The sequence below is a fragment of the Rutidosis leptorrhynchoides genome, chromosome 2 (assembly GCF_046630445.1).
Source record: "Rutidosis leptorrhynchoides isolate AG116_Rl617_1_P2 chromosome 2, CSIRO_AGI_Rlap_v1, whole genome shotgun sequence".
NCBI lineage: Eukaryota > Viridiplantae > Streptophyta > Magnoliopsida > Asterales > Asteraceae > Rutidosis > Rutidosis leptorrhynchoides.
Window position 1 is genome coordinate 425,363,716 of NC_092334.1, and position 8,714 is coordinate 425,372,429.

Here is an 8,714-nt window from a genome sequence, read left to right on the forward strand (position 1 = left end):
CGAAGGAAGATGACACGAGTTGCATTTGGATCTTAGACTGCTAAATGAACAAAAAATAGCCGAATATTAGATGACTAGCCCGAGCTATTCTGGTGAACTAAGGACGTGTTATATGGATATGAATACATAGATCAGTAATAAGAACGAAATTCAGATGCTTTGCTTGGAAATTTGAGAGGATTCAACTGTGCAAAAGTTAAATCGAATGTCAAATAAGCGAATTTGACGGTACTAAATGATATAGTGACGTGATTTAAATCCTGATTGATGAGTTGACTGTGGGAATTATGTATGTTAATATTTATAGGAGCGACTTTCGAGGTAAAGATCATTGTTTAGAATGGTGTTTGTAGTAGAAATTCACTATCCTTCACTTATAATGAGAAACAGTGACGGTGTATATGATTGCCGATTTTGGTGAGCGAGTCTGTGTAAACTGTTAATTGAAAAGCCGTTGAAGATGAATGCACCAATTACATGAGTTAGAGTATTAAGTAGTATAGTTTAGATTTGAATTTAAGCTAGAAAATAAAGGTTGCGATGAGAACCTGTAACTTCTGAGACCATGATTAACCAGATTCAGAGGACGGAATCTCTTAAAGGGGGTAGATTTTTAACACCCTGATACTGGGCCTAGTGGGAATGACTAATTATTCCTTATGTATTATTAAATGCTAATTTAATAATTGGATGTTTACAGCAATTTGACAATTTAGTTGAGACGAGTTTGTGACAAGGGTTACAGAACATGTTTGTTTATTTAATTAGGACTCTGTTAGGGCCGCCTAACGAAGTACGAAAGATATTAGATAACTGATAAATACGCGTGTGTCGTGGAGTATGAGTTTTTAACACATTTTGAGTTAGGAATCAGCTCATTTCTCTCATTTCTTCCAGACACTTCTCACACACACAACCGCACCCAAACATCTAACCTTTTAAAACCCTAAGTGCCAAATCTTGTTTTTGATCCTTGTTTTTGTTGGAAATCGGTGTCTAGCGATTTCAAGAGTTCAAACAAGGTAAGATTTGTGTAATTTCATGCTTAAATATGTGATAAATTGGGTGTTCATGTTAGGTTTTGTCAAAAAAGTGATTTTGGTGTCAATTGCTGCAAATTTGATGTTGTTTGTATGTAAAACTTGTGGGTTTATGTCCCAAAATATTTTGTAAACAAGTTTTGAGGTCAAAGTCGAGTCCAGTATTTTGGTGGATTTGGCTCATAACCCGTAAGTTTACTGCTACTGCAGCTGATGAACACAGTCGACCGTCTGTCTTTAACAGTCGATTGTCGGGCTGTGACAGTTGACTGTTGGTGTTTGATAGAGACAATCGACCGACTGTCTTTGAGAGTCGATCGACTATCTTTGACAGTCGACCGACCATCTTTGACAGTCTATCGACAATTTTATTTTGGGAAAATTTATGGTAAGTGTTGTTTTCTAGCCGTTATGATGGTTGTGTGTCTAATTTGGATTAGAACACTTTACTGCCTTTGTTTATGATGTTCTCATGTGATAAGAGTTAAGAGAGTGCTCAGTAGATAGATATCTGAGTAACTGGTGATAATCAGTGAGTGGACTATCTTCGGGTGTGGTATCGAGTAACAAATTGTGCTACTTTTATTATACTGTACTAATAGATTGCCATGAGTTTTATTGTTTGCCTCATTGTAGATTATTGATTGATATGCCTGTGTTGTTGCATGTGGATATATGTGTACGATGTGATGTTGGCTTTGATCTGTTAAGATGGGTTCGAGGAGTAAATCTTGATATGTTAGGTTGGACTTAAAAGGTCAACCTTGATATGTCAGGTTGGGTTCGAATGTTACTATCTAATGGAACTCTATTTAAATGACGCATCCTCTTCGTCTGAATTATTATACAAGGGAGTCAGTAACAGGAACCGTCGGTAAAATCTAGCCTGATCAGCTAGTGGTTGTAGGTCCGTACAAGCCGCCGAGCCTCTTATGACTGTAGTTGCTTTTGTGTGAGCATTTAATTGTTGTTGTATTGTTGATGTACAAGTTGGTAGTGTATATTAGATCTGTTAGGTAGGTCCATTCATTTAGTCTTGTGCTAATCTCTCACATCCTCCCTTGCGGGGTGGATCTTTTGGCATGATAGTTTGAAGTGAGTGGACTTGTTAAAGATATGTTTGATAAAGCCGAACTCTGATGTCTAGTCTTTATATAAGTGGATTTTTGTTTAACGTAACACCTATCATTTTATAATATTGTAATTAAGAAATGATTGTAAGAATCGTGTTTATCTATTCTAATATTTGTCTAAAACAATGATGTCATTAAATAGTGTTAAGTAAGCTTGAAAAAAATCAAAAAAGAAAAATAAAAAAAACTAGGCCACTTGCTGATGTCATTAGTAATGTTTTATTTTAAATTAAATTATTTAATTAATAACACTACAATTAAAAAAAAGGGGATGATTCTCACACACACTTTTTTGATCCTCACACACCAATTGAGTATTATTAGAAGAGTAAAATGTTGAAATAGGTGTGTGAGGATCAAAAAAGTGTGTGTGAGAATCATCCCCTTAAAAAAGGGTCGTACATGTTTTATGTTTTAAGAGGAAAAAGAAGTGTGTGAGATATATATGCAGCAAAATACCGCTAATTTTTTGAGCCTCTCAAAATTGCAATTGCAGAGCACGCTTCTTCTTCTAGGGTTTCTCAATTACTCCTCCACCAGACCCATTTCAATCCAATCCATTACTCACAAATCCACAAAACAAAATCGATCGATTTCAGTCATTTTACCCATACCACATCCAGATTAATCCAAGCAAATCGATTCCTCTTCAAATTTCTTAACTTCCTTTTACATTTCTAGGTCCTTTCTCAATTTAATCAAATCAAATTTTGTATATATAACCGCAAATTTCTTCTAGCTGTTGTCTTCTTCCATACCCAAATCAGATTTTATCAAATCAGGTATTGTATATTTATTTTTAATATTATTTTTGTTATCAATCTCTATTTTATGATTCACATTTCGTTTTTTGTGTCCATTGGACCATTTTGATCAATGATGATTGTTGGGGGTGCAAACCAAAGTCCCACATCGGTCATGGGACAAAACAAATGTATGTATATAAGTCTAAGAAGAAGTCCCTCTATCATCAATTGATTTTAGAAAAGGATGAACTCTTGGCTTATATTGTAGGACATTATGTTTGGGCTATACGATCCTTACAAATGGTATCAGAGCTAGGCTATAGCCCCGATGTGGTGGACAGCGCAGTGGGCGCACCCCTGAGCACACGCAGCGACGTGGTGCGACCCTGGCACGATGAGTTGATCCTGGAAGCCTTGTATCGAAATCTCCCTGCCCTCTCACCAGGTTGAGAGTTCCGAGTTGGCGGCGGTAAAGGTTGGATCTGGACTATCGTTGAAGGGGAGGCCCAGATGGACTTGGGTTTGAGGGGAGGTTTGTTGGGGTGCAAACCAAAGTCCCACATCGGTCATGGGACAAAACAAATATATGTATATAAGTCTAAGGGGAAGTCCCTTTATCACCAATTGATTTTAGAAAAGGATGGACTCTTGAGCTTATATTGCAGGACATTATGTTTGGGCTATACAATCCTTACAATGATAATAAATCAGTAGCAGAATGAAGATTAGAGTGATATTAACCATTTAATGTATGGATATTCAATTTGAGTACAAGCTTTCAATTACATGTTACAAAAAGTATTAGAAATAGAATAGAATTAATGTATTAGTGAAAATGCATGGAAGGTGCTCGACGAAATGTCTCAAATCATTGTATTGAAGATGATTCACAGGATATGCTCTATGAAATGTCTTAAAGCAATTTAATGTCATGGTACTTCTTTTCAAATTACAACATTTTCAACTTACTTAAGTCATTTAGTTTGTTAATTTAACTGATATGTAAATTTTTGCAGGTTTGAAGAATGAGACTTTGAAACCTGTGGTTTGGTTAGAGGTATTGACAAATAAGGTGTTAATCTCTACTTTTTTATAACTAATATTATCTTATTTGATTATGCACATTAATTGTTTGCTATAATGCTTAAATGAACTGATTTTTGAAAATTATATGTTTAGTTTGAAGATTAATTAAGAAAAATAATCATTTACAATGTTTTCTTGAATGTTTGAGAACCTGAAGCAGGAAGTCAGTAAGATGACACTCTAACAATGAGGTAATTTGATTTGTAGAGTTGGAACGATTGATATTTTTTTTAATGGGTTTTGGTATTTTGGATATAAGTTGTCTAATTGGATATCAACTTTATGTTAGCTGACTATGCACTAAGGTATTCATCTCTATCTTCACCTAAATTTTTTGTATGTATAATGAAAAGCAATTTTCAGATGTACTGATCATCTTCTTGATATGTAAGTGTAACCTGAATGCATGCATGGTGTTTGATGAAATGACTGAAAGAGAATCAACTCATGGGCGGTAATAATTGTGGGGTTGAAAGATGTACGTATAGCAACTAATCGCATCCTGAGGTATGAAATATGGTTCCGTTTTACGTTTTAGTATCTAAACATTTATTTAAAGTTAAGGAATGACTGTTAAATGATGGATGGAATAAAATTCGGGTTTAAAATGGTATTTTTCACTGTTATATGGAATTTTTGCATGGAGATGGCCGATGGGAGTTGGGAATTGAAGATTATTCAAGCAATATCAGTTTGGCATCAGTTGTTCGAAATAGGTAAGGTTACTCTCTGATCTTCCCTGCTTTATGTGTAAAAAAGAATTGAACTGTACATGTTCCTTAGATGTGAACTAAACTAAACGGTACGTGTTCTTTAGTACTCCGTATAAAATATGATCTTGGTTTGTTTATGTTCTAACACCTAAAACTAAAAAGTAACACATTATAATCTTTGAATCTGTATAAACTTTGGCTTCTAAAGTAAGACATTTTAACAAAACTCTCTTCTTCTTTTTTGTATACTCGAGCCATTATAAAAAGCGATCCACGCTTTATGCTATTGACAACAAAGTTGCATTTGGATCTTTCAATTGTTGAAGGAAATAGCTGAAGAAAATTTGCAAGGTTAACTTATTTGGTATTCAACAATTATGAAGAAAGGTAATACCCTTGGTTCTTGAATTGGAATTTGTGTATTGATTCATACCTAAGTTATATATATTATTGATTTGGTTCTTGAATTGAATGGTTCATGTGCAGGTATGTAGATCAGTATTTAGTTACCACCAACCCTTTTTGCTGTTGTAAATTAAGTGAAAAATACTAAAAGTTTCTGGCTTTTTAAACGATATCGTTGATGAACCTATAATTGTATTGTATGCTACCAGGTTGTATCTCTTTCCCTCCATGTTGACTGCTTTTTAAGTTCATTTTAATCTGATTTTTTTGATTATAATGTTGTTTGTTACATGTGGTAGAGAATTTCCTTACTATTTTGGATTTAATGAAACCTCCTAAATGTTTTAGCGATACTGATTATTAATGCTACATTAGGGGCATAAGCGTACCATTAATACAATTTTTTCAAGATAAAGAAGGAAATAAGAGCAGTAAAAGTATATATTAAGATTTAACTTATATATAGGTAGTGGTCAAACATGTTGAACCCATTTGACCCGTAAGCTTTTTAAAATTGTTGTTACTTGACTTTTATTTACCATAGTAACAGTGATAATTTTTGGGAGGTTTACTGCAGTGATAATTTTTGGATTACTTTGACCTGTAAGCTCTTTAAAATTGTTGTTACTTGACTTTTATTTACCATAGTAACAGTGATTCATTTCTAACATTATCATATTTTTTTTATTTGTACATACATTTGATTTCATCTTTTGCTAATTGGTTGTTAGTTCCTTTAATTCCACAGAGTGAGACTTGAGATCAGATTGATTTCATTTGTTGCAGCTTGGTTATTAGTTACCTCAATCCAAAAGAGAAAGGACTTGAGACCTATAATATGTCATTTGTAGGTGAGTATTTTCTGTAAATTTTCTTTTAGTTTAATATTGTTTGTATTTATGTATTATACTGCTGGAGTAATATGCTAATTATAGTGTGTCATGTTCAATGTTTGCTATGTCAATATTAAAGTGAAACACCAACAAATGTGAATATGAAAGGGACTCTTGGACCGTTGATGAAATTGCTTCATTAAGGCCAAAATTTCTTGAAGGTAGATTAATGATATAATGAAGCTATAAGATGAAATGTTGGCTATAGGGCTCAAGCAGATATGTATAAATTGTACAGGATTGGGTAGAGAAGGAATGATGGATCATGCTTTTGAATAATGTTATAAATAATACAGTAGAAGATTGAGTAGAGAAGGAGTGATGGATAATGCTTTTGAATTTGTTAGAAGTTCGCGAAGGATGTAACCCGGACGTAATCTCATACGACAGTAAGCTAAGAGCTTCGTAGAGTCGGAGAAAATGGAGTGATACACAAAACTAATGAAAGAAATGTTGTTAAAGACTAAGAGTTTGTATTGATTATCGTAGCTAACTTAGTTTTTATTATGTTACCGTATTTTAAAATTTAATAGAGAATGTATGTCTTTATTGTTTATTGTGTTATATATTGTTATTCCAACACGTACTACTTATGGTTACTGTGAAGGGGTGTAATAACAGCCCATGGTTGTAATTTTTCTATTTTTACTACAAGAAGATCAAATAAATACAATGTTTGATTTTATTTTTTTTTATTTGTTGTATACCCATTTGGTTACTGTGAAGGGGTGTAATAACAGCCCATGGTTGTAATTTTTCTATTTTTACTCCAAGAAGATCAAATAAATACAATGTTTGATTTTATTTTTTTTTATTTGTTGTATACCCATTTGGTTACTGTGAAGGGGTGTAATAACAGCCCATGGTTGTAATTTTTCTATTTTTACTACAAGAAGATCAAATAAATACAATGTTTGATTTTATTTTTTTTTATTTGTTGTATACCCATTTGGTTACTGTGAAGGGGTGTAATAACAGCCCATGGTTGTAATTTTTCTATTTTTACTACAAGAAGATCAAATAAATACAATGTTTGATTTTATTTTTTTTTATTTGTTGTATACCCATTTGGTTACTGTGAAGGGGTGTAATAACAGCCCATGGTTGTATTCTACAAACCAATAAAGTAACATGGATCATTTTTATGTAGAAGGTGTCAATCTGGGTTATGGGATCATATGTAGGTTTTAAAAAGGATCACTTTTTGTGCATTTTACGTGATATGTAATAATAGGATCTTATGTACAATACGCAGATACAAAATTTGCAGAGCAAAGTCTGTTATATATGATACATTATTCTTTACCTTTTGATTAGAATTAAGAAAATTAGCATCAGATTAAGAAATCTAGTGCATATACATATAAAAATGCATATATCAAAACATGCGTTAGCAATAAAATTCTTAATCTATACTACATTGGTTAAGATTTACAGGTCATCCAATTTTCTCATTATAACACATCCAAATCTGATCGTTTTTAGGGAAACTTTGACAAATAAAACGGTTATTCAAGGATCACGAAAGTCGAAATTTTAAAGCATTTACTTGAACAGTGGTACCGTTATCCTTTGGAGATGTAAGCGAATCCCGTTCCATAACCCGAGTCAGCAATTGTTCTATTCTTTTATGGTCTATACATTGCAGGATGGAGCCAACCGGAAGAACCATTATTCAGTAGTCGTTGCAAGTTTGGTGGAACCATTCTCTTCTTGGATCTACATATGCTCGAGTAATTAGTGTCAGTTATAACCTCCAGTAGAGTAACAATAGTAACCATAAAAGTAATGTGACATTCAAGTCCTATATAGGAATTTAAACTTACAACTGACATTTAAATTGTTAAAAGTTTCTGCAGCAGGTTATTAGTTTGAATCATGCAAAAAAAAAAAAAAAAAAGAAACAACTTACATATACATATAAAACCATATAGCATAACATTTAATATATACAACAGTATATGGGACAATCTCATGTGGAAGAGATGTGTAGTGCATATACCTAATTCTCAAAGAAAGACACAAATTTTTAAAGAAGCAAATAGTCACAAAAGACACTCCACAAATGCATAAACATATGCTTATGAAAAATTTAGGTAAAATTCAATTGTTAGAACTGCTAGTCACCTCAAAATAGATCAAATACATCTAGACTATCCTCGAAAGAACTAATATGCAGCACACTGAATTCCTTTTTCTATCACAACAGAGGTCTGGTGGTTTTAGGGTAAGTAACGTAACACCTTCAAATAATCAAATATTCTTTGTTCATAACGGTTTATCTTTTTGAGTGTGGCTCTTAGCTAGTTGCTAGCACAGTAGAACAAAAACCCAGGGATAACGACATTAGTAAGGTACGCAAATCATAATCCACATAATATAATGGTAGATTGTATCAAGAAGTTGTACAGCAGAGTTAGGTTGAACCAAATCGTAATCAACATAATATAATGGTAGATTGTATCAAGAAGCTGTATGCCAATAAGTTTCGGTTAAAGAAATAATAACATAAAACAAATATATTCGAGTATAATTTGAAGTGTTATATAAATAATTACATAGCTAGCAGGGAAACATTACCACAATTTATTATTTACCAGGGAAACAAAGATGCCTACCAAGTACCTTATGCAAGAGCATCCGATGCAGGTTGTGACCTCCCACACTCGTTGTCCAGAACTTAAGTGAAACTATGTGT

At 33.1% G+C, this 8,714-nt stretch overlaps 1 long non-coding RNA gene across 9 annotated transcripts; it reads left to right on the plus strand.

Annotated features, from left to right (window-relative positions):
• The first annotated feature begins 2,642 nt into the window (after positions 1-2,642).
• On the plus strand, positions 2,643-6,705 carry LOC139892369 (uncharacterized). Of its 9 annotated transcripts, XR_011774052.1 has the most exons (9): positions 2,643-2,955; positions 3,766-3,853; positions 3,936-3,991; positions 4,213-4,310; positions 4,398-4,512; positions 4,652-5,105; positions 5,872-5,974; positions 6,096-6,177; positions 6,255-6,705. It is a non-coding gene; the product is annotated as an uncharacterized lncRNA (long non-coding RNA). The 9 variants fall into 9 exon arrangements; XR_011774054.1 differs by having other exon boundaries at positions 3,936-4,512; positions 4,652-4,721; positions 4,973-5,105; XR_011774050.1 differs by having other exon boundaries at positions 3,936-4,512; positions 4,652-4,721; positions 5,045-5,105.
• The last annotated feature ends 2,009 nt before the right edge of the window (positions 6,706-8,714 follow it).